Here is a 19,868-nt window from a genome sequence, read left to right on the forward strand (position 1 = left end):
TCCAATCAGGATCCAATATCATCTGATCGGTTTGCTGGAAGGCAAAGCGATCAGATGATGTGTCAGGATCAAGTGCCTGAATCACATCACACATCAGCTGATTGTATAAAAGCCGATTATACAATCAGCTGATGCATCAGTAGAAAAAAAAAAAAAAAAAAAATAATACTCACTTATGTGCTGTGCTGATTACCGGCAGCTCCTGGAGCGATCGATTGGACAGGAGTCTGATCCTATACGATCGCTGCAAGAGTTGCCGGTGATCAGCTGATGAAGTCCCCTGACGGCAGGATCAGCTGATAGCCGGCCGGGCGCGAAAAAGCCGGCGAGACTGCGATCAGCTGATGCGTCAGGTGACTGCATCAGGTGATCAGCGCCAGGTCCTGCAAGCAAGGTCCTGTCCCGGGGAGACTGTACACAGAGCGGCGGGACCGGGAGGAGCTGGGAGCGGGCATGGCACCGGGACCCTGCGGACAGGTGAGTATATGACATTTTTTTTTTCTACTGTTCACTTTGTTTTTCGCCGCTGCCTCCACCTCCCGCCCAGACATGGCGCCGCACGGAGCTGACATGGCACCGGACGGGAGGTGGACGCAGCGGTGACGGTACCGGGAGGATTCATGCTTCTGTGTTTACCAACAGAAGGAATCCTCTTCCTGTACACGTCACTGTAGTGCCCACCCCTTGCGTGTATAGCTGCGTTTTTAGTCATAGAAACGCGGCTATATGCGTTATTCATTGCGTTTTTAACATCTCATTGAATTCAATGAGTGAAAAACGCAGTGGAAAACGCAGAAATAATTGACATGCTGCGTTTTTGTGGTCACCACAAAAACGCAGCTAAAAAAAAAACGCTGTGTGAGGACAGCACTTCTGAAAACCCATTGACATTGCTGGGGAAGCAATGTCACTGCGTTTTCAGCACAAAAACGCGGTAAAAAACGCCGCTAAAAACGCGGCAAAAACGCCTAGTGCGCACATAGCCTAATTGTGTTGTGTTTTATTTCTAATAAAAATATTTTTCTCTGTGTTGTGTTTTTTTTTTATCATTACTAGAAATTCATGGTGGCCATGTCTAATATTGGCGTGACACCATGAATTTCGGGTTTAGGGCTAGCTGATAATATACAGCTAGCTCTAACTCCATTATTACCTAGCTCGCCACCCGTCACCAGGGCAGCTAGAAGAGTTGGATACAGCGCCAGAAGATGGCGCTTCTATGAAAGCGCCATTTTCTGGGGTGGCTGCGGACTGCAATTCGCAGTGGGGGTGCCCAGAAAGCATGGGCACCCTGCACTGTGGATTCCAATCCCCAGCTGCCTAGTTGTACCCGGCTGGACTCAAAAATTAGGCGAAGCCCACGTCATTTTTTTTTTTTAATTATTTCATGAAATAATTAAAAAAAAAGGGCTTCTCTATATTTTTGGTTCCCAGCCGGGTACAAATAGGCAGCTGGGGGTTGGGGGCAGCCCGTACCTGCCTGCTGTACCCGGCTAGCATACAAAAATATGGCGAAGCCCATGTCATTTTTTTTTTTCTTTTTGGGCAAAAAACTGCATACAGTCCTGGATGGAGGATGCTGAGACTTGTAGTTCTGCAGCTGCTGTCTGCTCTCCTGCATACACTAGTGAATGGAGGATGCTGAGACTTGTAGTTCTGCAGCTGCTGTCTGCTCTCCTGCATACACTAGTGAATGGAGGATGCTGAGCCTTGTAGTTCTCCAGCTGCTGTCTGCTCTCCTGCATACACTAGTGAATGGAGGATGCTGAGACTTGTAGTTCTGCAGCTGCTGTCTGCTCTCCTGCATACACTAGTGAATGGAGGATGCTGAGACTTGTAGTTCTGCAGCTGCTGTCTGCTCTCCTGCATACACTAGTGAATGGAGGATGCTGAGACTTGTAGTTCTGCAGCTGCTGTCTGCTCTCCTGCTTACACTAGTGAATGGAGGATGCTGAGACTTGTAGTTCTGCAGCTGCTGTCTGCTCTCCTGCATACACTAGTTCTGCAGCTGTCTGCTCTCCTGCATACAATGAACATTTTGAAGAAGGAAATGACATCAGACCTTTTTTTTTTTTTTTTTTTCCATCAACAATCTTTAATGGCATTGTGCACTGATTAAAAACGCAGTGAGCAAAAACGCAGCAAAAAACGCACCAAATCGCGGCAAAAACGCATGCGTTTTTGCCGCGTTTTTTTAGCCGCGGGTGCGTTTTTTAGACAAAAACGCACATGAAAACGCAGCGTGAAAAAAACGCCTAGTGCGCACATAGCCTAAGTGAGACATACCAGACATTAACCTCTCCATACCTGGGATGGATACCGTGCCTTAAATGAGACACACTACCCTGTGGCGACAGAGCCTCAGGGGCGCCACAGAAACACTGACAAGACGGACCAGGCTGGCAGAAGTGACGTCACTGAGTTCACCGGAGGTCATACCCGGGTTCCCACAGTATGACCTTCGGTGATCTGAAGCACTCTAGCTTAAAGTACAGGGCCGTGCTCCACAGTCTGCTAGTCCTTTAACACTGACACTGCTGGCCAGGGGTCGGGGAGTGCAGCCCGCACCCCCCTGCCAGCACTGTCACTGTTAAAGTGCACATCTATTTATGAACCGGGAGGCTCAGGATGAGCAGATCTGTTCATCCTGAGCCTCCTGGTTCATGAGACGTGTAGCACCTCTCTGTGAGGAGTCCACTATAATCCTCCTGTCCAGTATAAGCATGCAAGGGGGGGCTTCCCGCCTCCTCCAGGGCTTACCCACCCTCCCCCTGCTTCTATTATAAACAACTCCGTGCCCACATGGATTTGAAAAAGAAGGTTTATTTCGTCTGGAAAACATTGGGCTGCATTTTGAACACACCCCCCATCACGTGACAAAGTACATCATACACCTGGAAGGAGCTCGTACATTCTAGCATCTACCTTTACTTTTAATGCACGAACTAGACACACGCAGCACCGGAAGTGAATGCGTGACCTGGAAGCAGCTTTCCGCCATGACACAGCCTCGGCAAGTGCACCATGTGCGCTCTAATCACCCTATCCCTTCCACCAGCATTTTAAAATGCCGGATTCTGGTTCCCATAGACTGATATGGGTACCGGATTCCGGACTGGAACCAGATTAAAAAAAAAAAATTAGCAGGGACCCGCCGATCCTGTTTGTCTGTGAGTCCACCCCCCATCTCTAGTCTGCACATCTCACTGCCTCTTTCTTTCTGCTCCCCCCTCTCTATAGACTTCATCAGGCAGCATTAATCTGATTGCTCAGTGAGCTGACAGTCCATCTTAAACTTACGTGATCCGGTATGAGTCTTTGAGTTTACACTTTGCAGTGTACTAGTTTATCCATTTGATCTTCTTGGCTAATTTTTTCTTTACTTTATTTTCTATTAACTTAAATTAAACTTATATATTTCAGGTACAATATGTTATACACATGTGAATACCAACAATGTGCAGCTATTTCATATTAACTGTATTTACTAAAAATTAAATAATTCAATATTTTAAAATGTATGTATTCAAAGCTGTAATATTATTATTTCTATTTGGGAGGTATTAGCTTTTAATTTTTTTTTCCTGACAATGTGCTGGCATACTTCTGCATTTCAGCTTAGCGTACCTGTGTATAGAGACATGTGCAGATGCCTAATAGGGCTTATTTCTTTTACTTAACAATACTCTTTCATTAGGTCCAAGGCTGTCTCCATGGAAAAGCCAATCCGGCATCACTTGTACAGTGCTGCGATTATGTTTTATTGCAGCGCTGAAGGGGTTAACTGCTAGGGTCAGAGTTTTCTCCAATCCCAACCATTGCAATAAGACTATGAAAGCATAATACAGCCTTATTCCCAAAACTCTGTGCGGACAGTACCTGCAGTATCACCATAACAACACCGACATTGCGTATCACTGGTTATATCTAACGGATTTTCACCAGAGACAGCCATAGTGACCTGTGTCTGATCTCAATGATGACTGCCCAGGGGATTATGATACCATTGTAAGTAATCATGGGTACCATTGTAAGAAGATGGACATACTGCCCACGATTCTCCTTGAAGATAAAAGTGTTATTGCAATGTGTAATATGAATTATGACATGCATTATATGACATTTTGCTTGAGAGGGAGAGTGAGAATTAGGGATTAGTCCATAGTGTGAGGGGCTAAAATGAAGGGACAATGATGGTTTCCTGTCAGGAGATCAGATAGGGCCCAGCGTGCAGTAGTGACCGACCTAAGGTCTGGCTAGTAACAGAGTTACATGACGTGGGTGTCTCTAGAGAGACAGGATGGCGAGATACTGAGACGAGACCAAGAGACAGTTGACCAAGAAACAGAGTGAACAGCCAGAGATGGGTCCTGGGACAAGATGCCTATCACTACGACCCCGAGTGTATAACTCTTATGCTGGCGTCCCACAGTATGATCTATAATGCGATCGCACGAGCGATCGTACCCGCCCCTGTCGTTTGTGCGTCACGGGCAATTAGTCGCCCATGGCGCACAAAGTCGTTAACCCGCTGTCACACGCACTTACCTCCCGGACGACGTCGCTGTGGGCGGCGAACATCCTCTTCCTAAAGGGTGAGGGACGTTCGGCGTCACAGTGACGTCACACAGCCGCCGGCCAATAGTAGCGGAGGGGCGGAGATGAGCGGGACGTAAAATCCAGCCCACCGCCTTCCTTCCTCATTGCCGGCGGGATGCAGGTAAGCTGTGTTCGTCGTTCCCGGGGTGTCACACGGAGCGATGTGCGCTGCCTCGGGAACGATGAACGACCGGAGCACAGAAGGAGGATCGACATTTTGAAAATGAACGACGTGTCAACGAGCAACAATAAGGTGAGTATTTTTGCTTGTTCACAGTCGTTCGGAGGTGTCACACGGTATGACATCTCTAACGATGCCGGATGTGCGTCACGAATTCTGTGACCCCACCGACATATCGCACGATATATCGTACCGTGTGACGCCGGCATAAAAGGTGACAGGCCATGATGGTACAGAAATATGAGGCAAAGTGAGTCCGCCGGGTGGAAGTTCCCTAGGTGTTAGCAAGCTAGATGTTATGTTTGGCGATATTGTCAATCTAATTTCTTTGAAAGGAATGAGAGGATGCAGACCACTGGTGGAGTAGATGATTTTCACTAACTGGAAACCTGGGTGGTAGTTGGTGCTGTTTCCACATTGGGATCACACACATTTGTAATTCTATACTGTATTGTATGATTGCACCTTTTAATGCCTTTCATGTGGCACAAAAGGGTATTTTTAGCATTATTAAATCTAATAAATAATTTAAAAAAATAACATGGGGTCCCCCCTATTTTTGATAACCAGTCAAGGTAAGGCAGATGTGACGCCCTGGCCTATTAGGTCGTCACATAGTGTTGCACAATTTTCCTTTCCATTCAGCATCCATCTCTCCCTTGTTTCCAGGTGCCACCCAGTGATGTGCTAGGACCAGCATGCAAATCTCAGTCACAGACACACCAGTGGGTAGGTCCAGGAGAGAAGGGGCCGCCCACCCTTAGAGTCAGGCAGACTGGGTGGGAAGAGGACTGCAGAGTCGTCGGCAGAGTAGCAAGGAGAGAAGTGGGCTCTCTAGTAGCTCTCAGGGGGAGAGCAGTTTGGGGAGTTGGAGCTCCCTGAACAGCGAGAGAAAGCAGCCCTCAGATAGTGAGGGGCTGAAGGGTAGAGGCTCCTGGAGAGTCAGACTAGACCAAAGCACATGAAGCAACATCACTGGGAATGGTCACCTAGACGTGCTCCCCTCAGCGGCAGCGGTACTGCAGGACGTTTGGTTTAATCACAGTCTGTGTATTTACTGACCTCCCAAATCAGCACAGCCTCATCCAGCACCATGACTACCAACTGTCAGTTTCTCTGCTCCCTATCTCCCAGGCCTACAGCCCACGGCTCCCCCTACCATCACAGAGCCCCGGGGCATTCCCCCTACCCACGGAGGGGTTAAACACCTGGCTAACATCCCATCACCAGTGGTATTCCACCTTACCACACACCGTGGGTGGTGTCACGAACTGTAAATATACCGTCCCCTGTAAATATCCCCCTTTATTGAGTGGCCGCACGACCCCCGGGTCCAGAGACCCCTCGAGCCACCGGGGATCCAGATCCGAGCAGCCCGGCTGCTGGCACGGGGGCGGCACACAGACAGCTAGGGGCTGATGATATCAGGCTGGGAAGGTCCATGGCTATTGGGCCCTTCCCAGCCTCAAAAATCAACACGCAGCCACCCCAAGTACGGCGGATGTTGTGAAGGAGTTAAAGGAGTTGTCCATCCCTGGTGAAATCTTGTGCAAGTGCTGAAGGTGTATAATGCACACTCTGTTAGGATTCAGAACTGCTTTCCAGTTTTTTTCAACAGAACATTGTGAGACACGGCTAAGAATGTAGTCAGCTTGTGACCACAGGTATACAAATAAAATACTTGTGATCATGTGAAGAATACTAGAAATGACAAGTGGAGCTGAATCCTAATGGTCTGCGCATTACACACCATTAGGATTCAGCAAGCTGCAGCACCTGGTGGACAAGCCCTTTCATTTACATATGGACACTTTTCCTGTTAGTCTGTAGTGGTTTGGGGGTCCTTGCTCACGCTCTGTTGCAGTGCCTTACAATCTGTAAAGGCTGCTTTATAGCTAGAGATAGCTAGCGATGTCTTGCGCGGTAGCACCCGCCCCCGTCGTTCGTGCGACAGTTGGTGATCGCTGCCGTAGGAAACATTATCGCTACAGCAGCGTCACACGCACATACCTTTTCAGCGACGTCGCTGTGACCGCTGAACAATCCCTCCTTTAAGGGGGAGGTGCCTTCGGCGTCATAGCGACGTCACTGCGGTGTCACTAAGCGGCCGCCCAATAACATAAGAGGGGCGGAGATGAGCGGCCGGAACATGCCGTCCACCTCCTTCCTTCCTCATTGCTGGTGGACGGCAGGTAAGGAGATGTTCGTCGGTCCTGCGGTGTCACACGTAGTGATGTGTGATGCTGCAGGATCGACGAACAACCTCGATACTGACCAGACAACGATTTTTAGTAGATGAGCGACGTGTCACAGACCAACGATTTTTGTCTCTTTTGTGATCGTTTAAGGTCGCTCATAGGTGTCATACGCTGCGATGTCGCTAACGACGCCAGATGTGCGTCACAAACACCGTGACCCCGTCGATATATCGTTAGCAATGTTGCAGCGTGTAAAGCACCCTTTACTCTTCTATTGGTGTGAAGCTACAACTTTCAGTCGTTTGTTGCTTTCAGAGCATGCTGAGAGTCATAGTTTTACAACTGTTGGAAAGTCAAAGTTGAAGACCACTAAAATACAGGATGTTGGAGGAAGCGCTTATCGGATACGCTGTGTTCACTGCGGCTGTTACATGGTTAATAAGAAGAATAATTAAAGTTTCACAGTTAGAGTCCACTTCGGCCATACATGCCTCATTACTGTCTTAGTTTGTCTCTATGGCAATGTTCAGCCGTTGTGTTGATGTCCATCTAAGCTTAGTTCTTTGATGTAACTCAGCGGAGGAGATTCGCTTACAGGAGGACGCCGCCATTTGTGATAATGATGCTGCTGTTCTTATGTTGCTAAAGACTCAAATCCAAAGTGGAAAGGAAAAAGTGTAATAGCATATATAGGACAATTTCATCAATCTCATCCAGACTGTGGGGAAAAAAATCCACACGTAGAATGCAAATTTATATTGTGGACCTGTTCAGATCCAAACAAAATGTGCAACTCCTGAAAAAAAAAAGTGTAAAACTAAAAAATAAAACCTCTGTATATTCAACTCTTTTGGCACGTCTGTGGCTCCTTTACCTAGTCTTTGACTGTTACGGTATAAACAGCCTCCGGTGATGCTGTTTTGCGCGTTTTGCCTATATAGGAACATCACAGCCAATTACAGATTTTTGTCAGTCACATACAGTTGAAACCAGAAGTTTGATTCCGCTCTCTATAAAGACCCATCTGCAGCTGTTTCTTTCCACTCTCTATAGAGACACATCTGCAGGTTTTTCCCTCCGCTCTCTATAGAGACACATCTGCAGGTTTTTCTCACTATCTGACATGAAATCAGTAAAAAACGTTCCCGTTTTAGGTCAATTAGGAACCAAAATTATTTATTTTTCCCAAATGCCACAACAATGAGAGAGAGAGAGAGAGAGAGAGCATGTTTAAAGGCATTTTTATTACTTTCTGCAAAGTCAAAAGTTTACAAATATTTCATATATATTTTAGTATTTGGTACCATTGCCCTTAGGCTGGATTCACACGAACGTATAGCATCCAATGCAAGTGCATCGGATGCCATATGCTATTGACCCACAGCTCCCGCTGGGCTACCAGCGTGAGCTGAGTGTCATGCGACTGTGATCATGCAGCTGCGGAGGAGGGGGCGGGAGCTGCAGAGGAGAGGGAAGGATTAATCATCTCCATTGTCAGCTGACTCGATTATCGCACTGCACTCGGATATCATCCAAGTGCGGTCCGATGTTTCACTCGCACCTATAGACTTGTATGGGTGCAGGTAACACGTCTTTCACAGATAGTTACAGCATGCTGCGACTTTTCTCTCATCCAGAATCTGCATGGGAAAGAAGCTGACCATCGGCTCTCTCCCATGGAACAACATTGGTCCGAGTGCAATGCAAGATTTTCTTGCATTGCACTCGTCCGATTCATACGCTCATGTGAATGTGCCCTTAAACTGTATGACTTGGTTCAAACGTTTTGGATATCCTTCCACAAGCTTCTCTCAATAGTTGGTAGGAATGTGGGCTCATTCCTCCTGCCAGAACTGGTGTAGCTCAGACATGTTTGCAGGTCGTCTTGCTCACACCCACCTTTTCAGCTTTGCACATAAATTTTCAGTAGGATTGAGATCAGGGTTTTATGATGGCCACTCCAAAACAATGACATTGTTATCCTTAAGCCACTTTGTATCTAGTTTGGCAGATGGTTCGAGTCATTATCCATTTGGAAGACCCATTTCCACCCAAGCTTTAAGTTTCTGGCTAATGTCTTGAGATGTTGCTTCAGTAGTGCCACATAATCTCCTTTCCTCATGATGCCATCTATTTTGTGAAGTGCACCAGTCCCTCCTGCAGCAAAACAACCCCACAATATGATGCCGTCACCCCTATGTTTCACAGTTGGGATGGTGTTCTTAGGCTTCAAATCTTCTCCCTTTTTCCTCCAAATGTAATGATGATCATTATGGCCAAACAATTTGATTTTAGTTTTGTCAGACCACAGGACATGTCTCCAAATATTAACGTCTTTGTTCCTGAGTGCATTTGCAAACATTAAACTGGCTTTTTTCTGTTTCTTTTGGCGTAATGGCTTCTTCTGGCAGAGTAGCCTTTCAGCCCATGTTGATACAGTACTTGTTTCACTGTGGATAATGACACAATCTTACCAGCTTCCGCCAGCATCTTCACAAGGTCTTTTGCTTTTGTTCTTGGGTTGATATGTACATGTCTGACCAAAGCACATTCATCTCTGGTACACAGAACCCGTCTCCTTCCTGAGCGGTATTATGGCTAGACATTCCCATCTTGTTTGCACTTGTATATAATTGTTTGTACAGATAAACAAGGCATCTTCAGGTATCTGGAAATTGCACCTAAGGATGAACCAGACTTGTGCAACTGCACAATTCTCTTCTTCAGATGTTGGCTGATTTCTTTTAACTTTCTCATGATGCTACACAAAGAAGCAGTGTGTTTCAGGTGTGCATTAAAATACATCCACAGGTTTGTCTCTAAGTAACTCAGATGGTGCCGATAAACCTATCAGAAGGTTCCAGGTTCAGAAGGCATGACATCATCACATGGACTGTCACATATTGTTTAAAGGCATAGTACTCTCATTGTATGTAAACGTTTGACTGCAGAAAGTAATAAAAATGCCTTAAAACATTCCTCTCTCATTATTCTGGCATTTGGGAAATATAAATAATTTTGGTTCTGATTGACCTAAAACAGGATAGGTTTATTCTGATTTCATGTTAGATAGTGAGAAAAACCTACAGATGTGTCTTTATGGATAGTGGATGTGAATTTCTGGTTTCAACTGTAGGATGAGACGTCATCGTAGGAGGCTGGGATGGAAAAGAGCTGGGCAGAGGACAACAATAGAGCTTTATTTTCTTTTTTTATTTCTATATCATTCCTTTTTATATATACAGTGCCTACAAGTAGTATTCAACCCCCTGCAGATTTAGCAGGTTTGATAAGATGCAAATAAGTTACAGCCTGCAAACTTCAAACAAGAGCAGGATTTATTAACAGATGCATAAATCTTACAAACCAACAAGTTATGTTGCTCAGTTAAATTTTAAAAAATTTTCAACATAAAAGTGTGGGTCAATTATTATTCAACCCCTAGGTTTAATATTTTGTGGAATAACCCTTGTTTGCAATTACAGCTAATAATCGTCTTTTATAAGACCTGATCTGGCCGGCACAGGTCTCTGGAGTTATCTTGGCTCACTCCTCCATGCAGATCTTCTCCAAGTTATCTAGGTTCTTTGGGTGTCTCATGTGGACTTTAATCTTGAGCTCCTTCCACAAGTTTTCAATTGGGTTAAGGTCAGGAGACTAACTAGGCCACTGCAACTGATTTTTTCCCTCTTGAACCAGGCCTTGGTTTTCTTGGCTGTGTGCTTTGGGTCGTTGTCTTGTTGGAAGATGAAATGATGACCCATCTTAAGATCCTTGATGGAGGAGCGGAGGTTCTTGGCCAAAATCTCCAGGTAGTTCGTGCTATCCATCTTCCCATGGATGCGGACCAGATGGCCAGGCCCCTTGGCTGAGAAACAGCCCCACAGCATGATGCTGCCACCACCATGCTTGACTGTAGGGATGGTATTATTGGGGTCTATGCAGTGTCATCCAGTCTCCAAACGTCACGTGTGTGGTTGGCACCAAAGATCTTGATCTTGGTCTCATCAGACCAGAGAACCTTGAACCAGTCTGTCTCAGAGTCCTCCAAGTGATCATGAGCAAACTGTAGACGAGCCTTGACATGACGCTTTGAAAGTAAAGGTACCTTACGGGCTCGTCTGGAACGGAGACCATTGCGGTGGAGTACGTTACTTATGGTATTGACTGAAACCAATGTCCCCACTGCCATGAGATCTTCCCGGAGCTCCTTCCTTGTTGTCCTTGGGTTAGCCTTGACTCTTCGGATAAGCCTGGCCTCGGCACGGGTGGAAACTTTCAAAGGCTGTCCAGGCCGTGGAAGGCTAACAGTAGTTCCATAAGCCTTCCACTTCCAGATGATGCTCCCAACAGTGGAGACAGGTAGGCCCAACTCCTTGGAAAGTGTTTTGTACCCCTTGCCAGCCTTGTGACCCTCCACGATCTTGTCTCTGATGGCCTTGGAATGCTCCTTTGTCTTTCCCATGTTGACCAAGTATGAGAGCTGTTCACAAGTTTGGGGAGGGTCTTAATTAGTCAAAAAAGGCTGGAAAAAGAGATAATTAATCCAAACATGTGAAGCTCATTGTTCTTTGTGCCTGAAATACTTCTTAATACTTTAGGGGAACCAAACAGAATTCTTGTGGTTTGAGGGGTTGAATAATAAATGACCCTCGGAATAAACTTTTCACAATTTAAGAAAAAAAAAATAAAAAAAAAATAACATTCTTTTTTGCTGCAGTGCATTTCACACTTCCAGGCTGATCTACAGTCCAAATGTCACAATTCCAAGTTAATTCCGAATGTGTAAACCTGCTAAATCTGCAGGGGGTTGAATACTACTTGTAGGCACTGTATGTATATATATATATATTAGAAGGTGGCCCGATTCTACGCATCGGGTATTCTAGAATTTACGTATTGTGTAGTTAATGTATGATTTTTGTTATATATATATATATATATATATATATATATATGTTGTTGTGTGTAGTTACCAAGTGTTTGTGTAGGGCGCTGTACATGTTCTGGGTGTTGTCTGGGTGTGGCGGGGGTGAGAGCGGTGTTGTATGTGTGTTGCGTTGTTTGTGGAGCGCTGTGTGTCTGTAGCGTTGTGTGTGTGTGTGTTGCGCGGTTTGTGTGGGTGTGGTGTGTTTTGGGGGGAGGTATGTTTTGTGCAATGTGTGTGTGTTGCGTGGTATGTGCGTATATTTATGTATGCCGCGGTGTTTGTGTGTTGGGTGTTGTGTGTGTGCAGCGTTGTCTGTGTGTGTGGGTGTCTGTGTAGGGCGGTGTTTGTGGTTCCCAGTGTGTGTGTGTGTGGTGTGTTGTGTGTGTGTGTGTGTTGGGGGGAGGTGTGCACCTCCCATCGTGCTCCATCCCCCATGCTGCGCACCCCCCATCGTGCTCCATCCGCCATGCTGCGCACTCCCAAACGTGCTCCATCCGCCATGCTGCGCACTCCCAAACGTGCTCCATCCGCCATGCTGCGCACTCCCAAACGTGCTCCATCCGCCATGCTGCGCACTCCCAAACGTGCTCCATCCGCCATGATGCGCACTCCCAAACGTGCTCCATCCGCCATGCTGCGCACTCCCAAACGTGCTCCATCCGCCATGCTGCGCACTCCCAAACGTGGTCCATCCGCCATGCTGCGCACTCCCAAACGTGGTCCATCCGCCATGCTGCGCACTCCCAAACGTGCTCCATCCGCCATGCTGCGCACTCCCAAACGTGCTCCATCCCCCATGCTGCGCACTCCCCATCGTGCTCCATCCCCCATGCTGCGCACCCCCCATCGTGCTCCATCCCCCATGCTGCACCAGCATCAGCCTCTCTGCCCCCAGCATCAGCCTCTCTCCTCCCAGCATCAGCCTCTCTCCTCCCAGCATCAGCCTCTCTCCTCCCAGCATCAGCCTCTCTCCTCCCAGCATCAGACTCTCTCCTCCCAGCATCAGCCTCTCTGTCCCCAGCATCAGCCTCTCTCCTCCCAGCATCAGCCTCTCTCCTCCCAGCATCAGCCTCTCTCCTCCCAGCATCAGCCTCTCTGTCCCCAGCATCAGCCTCTCTGTCCCCAGCATCAGCCTCTCTGTCCCCAGCATCAGCCTCTCTTCTCTCAGCCTCCCCCCTCCCAGCCTCCCTCCTCCCAGCCTTCCTCCTCCCAGCCTCCCCCAGCATGAGCCTCCCCCTCCCAGCCTCCCCCAGCATCAGCCTCTCGCCTCCCAGCCTCCCCCAGCATCAGCCTCTCTCCTCCCAGCCTCCCCCAGCATCAGCCTCTCTCCTCCCAGCCTCCTCCAGCATCAGCCTCTCTCCTCCCAGCCTCCCCCAGCATCAGCCTCCCTCTCCCAGCCTTCCCCAGGATCAGCCTCTCTACTCCCAGCCTTCTTCTTCCCAGCCTCCCCCTCCCAGCTTCCCCCAGCATCAGCCTCTCTCCTCCCAGCCTCCCCCAGTATCAGCCTCTCTCCTCTCAGCCTCCCCCAGCATCAGCCTACCCCAGCATCAGCCTACCCCAGCATCAGCCTCTCTCCTCCCAGCCACCCCCAGCATCAGCCTCCCCCTCCCAGCCTTCCCCAGGATCAGCCTCTCTCCTCCCAGCTTCCCCCAGCATGCCGTGCTCCTCTGCCGACACTCACAGATCCGATCGCATACACTCACACACACTCACACATCAGAACACACTCACACACATCCGATCGCATACACTCACACACACACTGACGATATCGCACATACGCGCTCACACTCACAACATCCGGAGATACCACATGCTTCTGGCCATGTGATCCTCCGGCAGGTCCTGGAAGTTCACTCCACAGTATCGCCACTGAGAAGCAAGCGATATCCCAGGATGTTGTGAGTGTGTGGATGCGATGTGATGTGTGTGTGTGAGAGTGAGTGTGATCTGATGTGTGTGTGTGTTGTGAGGCAGTGACAGGGGTAATATTTGAAGACCGCTATGTGTCCCCCAGAATGTGTCTGGAAACCCTCTGAGTTTGCTATAGCTATTACTGGGAGTATAGCACAAAGGGTAACAGGGAGACAGATCCCTCCCCCCAGTCCAGGTTTTGTAGCAATCCTCATGTCCGGCATTTTCATTTTAAATCATGCAGAGCACAGCAGGGTGTGTCTCAGTTGAGAGCCAGGCTTGGTGAAGCTAACACACGCCGTGTGAGCTGGGCTGGCTCTATGTGGAGTGAACACAGGCCAAGAGTGTGAGCCTAGGAGAACCTTACACAGATCCCTGCGGTTAACGGGGTCCTAAGGTAACAAGACTTTTTGATGCAAAGAATTTGTCTATATGCACCGGCTGTGATCCGGAAGAGACTTTGACAGTGGGAAATTGGATCTATTTATGCTGCAACAATAAATAGACTGTTGGTGTGAACACGCTGCTGCCTCACTGCCTCACGTTTTTGCCCAAGCAACGCTGCTACCTCACATTATGGTGGAGAATGCGGGCGTGGCAGCCTGGTTGCTAAGGGCAATGGCCTAAGAGGTACTTACCCAGAAAAAAAAAAAAAAAAGGAATTTTTTTTTACTGACTGCGGTGGATCGGCGGGTCCACGAAGCTTACAGGCGTTGCAGCCTGGTTGCTAGGGGCAACAACCCAGTTTTCACATGTTTATGATCAAGCCTGCAAAGTTACAGTTTAACTCAGCAGCCACCATGGAGGATCTTGTAAAGCAGCTGGCCCAGGCTAATGTTCAGCAGCAACAAACCAATGTCCAGCTCCAGCGGGCGTTCATTCAGCAACAGGAGACAAACAGCTTGTTGGCTAAGCAGCTTTCTGCTCTGCGAGAAGCGCTCCCAGCGGTAACTCCAGGTCATCCAGTCCTTCCTGCGGCCCAGGACAGAGTAAGGGCAGCACTTACGAGGATGAGTGCAAAGGATGACCCAGAAGCCTTTCTCTCCGTGTTTGAGAGGACCGCTGAGCGAGAGAAATTGTCTATCGACCGTTGGACTGATGTCGTGGCCCCGTTCTTGGTAGGTGAACCCCAAAAAGCCTACCTGGATCTCAGCACGGAGGATGCCAAGGACTATGGCACACTGAAAGGTGAGATCCTTGCACGAATGGGGGTTAACACTTATCTCCGGGCCCAACGAGTGAATCAGTGGTCCTTTGAGGAGGGAAAACCTGCACGCTCACAGGCCCATGTCTTACTGGACCTTGTAAAAAAATGGCTGCAGCCGGAGACCTTGAACCCTGGACAGATGATTGAGCGGGTGGTGATTGAACGGTTTGTGCGGACTTTGCCAGCCCCCATTCAATGGTGGGTGGGACAGGGGGGCCCCGGTACCCTAGACCAGCTAGTGAATTTGGTGGAACGCTACACAGCTACCCAGGAGTTGGTCCGGGACTCTGCTTCACGGCGGGCACTCCGTAGGGATACGCCCCCCTCACAGTTGGTAACAGACTCCCATCCCTCCTCGGGTGCTGCCCCGTCTTCAGCCCTGGCAGAGAGTAAACCCCAGACTAAGGTCAGCAGGAGTCCCGGTTCCCCAAAGTCAGACACCCGAAACAGGGACACCTCTGCTGTTATGTGCTGGCGGTGCCATCAGCTCGGGCATGTAATGGCACAGTGCCCACTCACATCAGAACCCATGGACTGCCGGTACGCTCGCCGGGTATCAATGTATGCCCATATTGTTTGTACCGTAAGCACTGTTACTATGGGGGAGGAGCCCCATCTCTGCAAAGTACGTGTTAATGGCTATACAGCAGAGGCTTTGTTGGACTCAGGAAGTTTTGTGACTCTTGTACATGCCTCCTTGGTCTCCGGGGAAAACCCTACGGGACATAAAGTAGGGGTACTTTGTATTCATGGAGACCTACGTGAATACCCTATGGAAAGGGTCACCATTGCTACCTCGTGTGGAGAGGTACAACATGAAGTGGGGGTGATGAAAAGACTTCCATATGCTGTTATTTTGGGAAGAGACTTGCCCCTGTTCTGGACATTATGTGGGAGACGACCTAGCCCTCCGAGGTGTATGATTGAACCAGGCCCTGAGCCGGACGATCCCGACTCAGGGATACCTGCCATAGGGGTCACCAGTATAGGGACAGAGTGTAACCCTGCCAGGTTCCCCCCTAGAGGTAATGGCAGGAGAGGTTGAGCCACCCGAGGCAATCCCGGAGTTGAACGTGTCTCCAGATAATTTCGGAACAGCACAGCTCCGGGACCCCACATTGGCTCCTGGACGTGGAAATGTACAGGTAATTGATGGGGTACCCCAGCGGCCTGGTGCCAGGCTGGAAACTCCCTACATGGCTCTAAAGCGAGACTTGCTCTATCGGGTTGATACAATCCGGGGGAAAATAGTGGAACAGTTGGTGGTCCCTCAGCCGTACCGCCGTCAGACCTTGGAATTGGCTCATAACCACCTAATGAGTGGGCACCTAGGTGAAGAGAAAACGCGGGAACGCATGTTTCAGCGGTTTTACTGGCCAGGGGTCGGCGCAGAAATTAAGAGGTTCTGTGAGTCCTGCCCAGTTTGTCAGTTGACCGCACCAACACACTGTTTCCGTAGTCCTCTGATACCTTTACCCATTATAGAGGTGCCTTTTGAGCGGATTGCTATGGATCTGATCGGACCCACTGTAAAATCAGCCCGTGGTCACCAGCACATCCTGGTAGTGATGGATTACGCGACACGTTATCCGGAGGCCATTCCACTACGTCACACCTCGGCGAGGCTTATTGCTCGGGAGTTGTTTGCTATGTTCTGTCGCGTGGGGTTACCCAAAGAAATCCTGACCGATCAGGGCACTCCCTTTATGTCTAAAATTACAAAGGAACTGTGCAAACTCCTCCAGATCAAGCAGCTACGCACGTCGGTGTACCATCCCCAGACTGATGGTCTAGTGGAACGTTTTAATAAAACTCTAAAGGCTATGTTGAAAAAGGTGGTCTCCAAAGAGGGGAAAGATTGGGACATGTTATTGCCCTATTTAATGTTCGCTATCCGCGAGGTCCCACAATCTTCCACCGGGTTCTCGCCATTTGAGTTACTGTTAGGCAGACATCCGCGGGGACTGCTGGATATAGTTAAGGAAACTTGGGAACAGGAGCCCACCCCTCACAAAAGCGCAGTGAAATACGTTATGGGTATGCAGGATCGTATCACGGCAATAATGCCCATTGTTAAAGAGCATTTGCTGGATGCTCAGGCAGCCCAAAGTACTCAGTATAATAGAAAGGCCTCCATCAGGTCTTTTAAACCGGGAGATCGTGTCTTAGTCCTAATACCTACTGCAGAAAGTAAGTTCTTAGCCAAATGGCAAGGTCCCTATGAGATCCGGGAGAAAGTGGGGGAAGTAAACTATAAAGTGTATCAGCCAGGTAGAAGAAAACCAGAGCAAATCTACCATGTAAACCTGCTGAAGGCGTGGAAAGACAGGGAATGTATGGTGGCTGACGTAACGTTGGACCTAACCTTTTCAGGTGCCTTGACAACAACAAAGGAGGAGTCCCCTGATGATGAATTGGGAGTAAGGATAGGGGATTCTCTCTCAAAACAGCAGAGACGGGAGTCTCAGAGATTAGTGCAGCGGAATACGGATGTGTTCTCAAGCCTACCCGGCCGAACAACCGTAATCCACCATGATATTGTCACCGAGCCTCAAGTAAGGGTACGCCTGAGGCCATACCGGGTACCAGAGGCTCGTAGGCAAGCCATTGCGGAGGAGGTAAAAAAGATGCTCCAACTAGGGGTTATTGAAAAATCCACGAGTGAATGGGCCAGTCCCATTGTGCTGATCCCGAAACCAGACGGTTCTTTAAGATTCTGTAATGACTTCCGAAAGTTAAATGAGGTATCGAAGTTTGATATGTATCCCATGCCCAGGGTCGACGAGCTGATAGAGAGACTGGGACGGGCCCAGTACTTCACGACTCTCGATCTCACTAAAGGTTACTGGCAGGTGCCGCTGACAGAGGCGGCAAAAGAAAAGACCGCTTTTGTCACGCCAGGGGGGCTCTATCACTATGTCGTCTTGCCATTTGGTTTACATGGGGCTCCGGCCACGTTTCAGAGATTAATGGACATAGTGTTAGAACCCCATCAACCATATGCCTCCGCATATTTGGATGACATCATCATCTATAGCAGTGACTGGAGCACCCACTTATCTCAGGTACAAGCGGTAGTGGATTCGCTCAGAGCGGCTGGTCTGACGGCGAATCCAAGCAAATGTGCTATGGGTCTCAAAGAAGCCCGTTACTTGGGGTATGTGATAGGCCAAGGGGTTATCAAGCCACAAGTAAACAAAATCGAAGCCATTCAAAACTGGCCTCGTCCCCTTACCACAAAACAGGTAAGAGCCTTTCTGGGTATAATGGGGTATTACCGACGATTCATACCCAATTTTGCTGGACGGTCGGCGCCTTTGTCCGATCTTTTAAAAGGGAAGAAGTCGGTCATGGTCCACTGGAATACACAAGCAGAGGAAGCCTTTCAGGTGCTAAAGGTAGTCCTATGTGGTCAGCCTGTCCTTGTCAACCCTGACTTTCAAAAGGAGTTTATAGTACAGGCAGATGCCTCTGAGGTGGGTCTGGGTGCGGTTCTGTCCCAGGAGGTAGATGGAGAAGAGCACCCGGTCACCTATTTGAGTAGAAAACTCACCCCGGCAGAGAAGAACTATAGCATAGTGGAGAAGGAGTGCCTGGCCATAAAATGGGCTCTGGAATCCCTACGCTACTACTTGCTGGGGCGACACTTTCGCCTGGTGACAGACCACTCCCCTTTGGTCTGGATGAGGAATGCTAAGGAGAGAAATGCTAGAGTCACCAGGTGGTTTCTCTCCTTGCAGAACTTTCACTTTTCTGTGGAACACCGGGCTGGTAGGTTGCAGGGCAATGCGGATGCCCTGTCCAGAGGTCCCTGTATGTTGGCAAAAGTTCAACCCCGCCCGTTTGAACTGAGGGGGGGGATATGTGAGGCAGTGACAGGGGTAATATTTGAAGACCGCTATGTGTCCCCCAGAATGTGTCTGGAAACCCTCTGAGTTTGCTATAGCTATTACTGGGAGTATAGCACAAAGGGTAACAGGGAGACAGATCCCTCCTCCCAGTCCAGGTTTTGTAGCAATCCTCATGTCCGGCATTTTCATTTTAAATCATGCAGAGCACAGCAGGGTGTGTTTCAGTTGAGAGCCAGGCTTGGTGAAGCTAACACACGCCGTGTGAGCTGGGCTGGCTCTATGTGGAGTGAACACAGGCCAAGAGTGTCAGCCTAGGAGAACCTTACACAGATCCCTGCGGTTAACGGGGTCCTAAGGTAACAAGACTTTTTGATGCAAAGAATTTGTCTATATGCACCGGCTGTGATCCGGAAAAGACTTTGACAGTGGGAAATTGGATCTATTTATGCTGCAACAATAAATAGACTGTTGGTGTGAACACGCTGCTGCCTCACTGCCTCACGTTTTTGCCCAAGCAACGCTGCTACCTCACAGTGTATATATGTGTGTGTGCGTGTGTGTGTGTGTGTGTTGTTATGTGTGTGTGTGTGTATGTACTGCCGCTGCAGGACCTTGATGCACTGGTAACTTTGCTACCATGGTTACCAGCGTATCCCGTCCCCCGCTGGCACGGGAGCCCACACCAGCATACGGCGGCAACCCCAGCAATGCGAGGGTATGTGTCGGCTGGGTTGGCGGCGTACGCTGATGTGGGCTCCCGGGGGTACAGTACTCACCTGGGAGTCGTGGCTCTGTGTCGGTTCGGGGAATGCGTACGGGGGGCGGGGCGTGGCCGAGTTGCCAATGCGTGCAGGGTGCCGGGGCGAGAGGCCAATCCGTGTGGGGGGCGGAGCCTGGGCGAGCGGGCGGAGCCTGGGCGAGCGGCCAGTCCGTGCCGGGGGGTGTGGCCATGGTGAGCCCAGCGGCCAATCAGCTTTGTGTCACCGTA

The sequence above is a fragment of the Anomaloglossus baeobatrachus genome, chromosome 6 (assembly GCF_048569485.1).
Source record: "Anomaloglossus baeobatrachus isolate aAnoBae1 chromosome 6, aAnoBae1.hap1, whole genome shotgun sequence".
Taxonomy (NCBI): Eukaryota; Metazoa; Chordata; class Amphibia; order Anura; family Aromobatidae; genus Anomaloglossus; species Anomaloglossus baeobatrachus.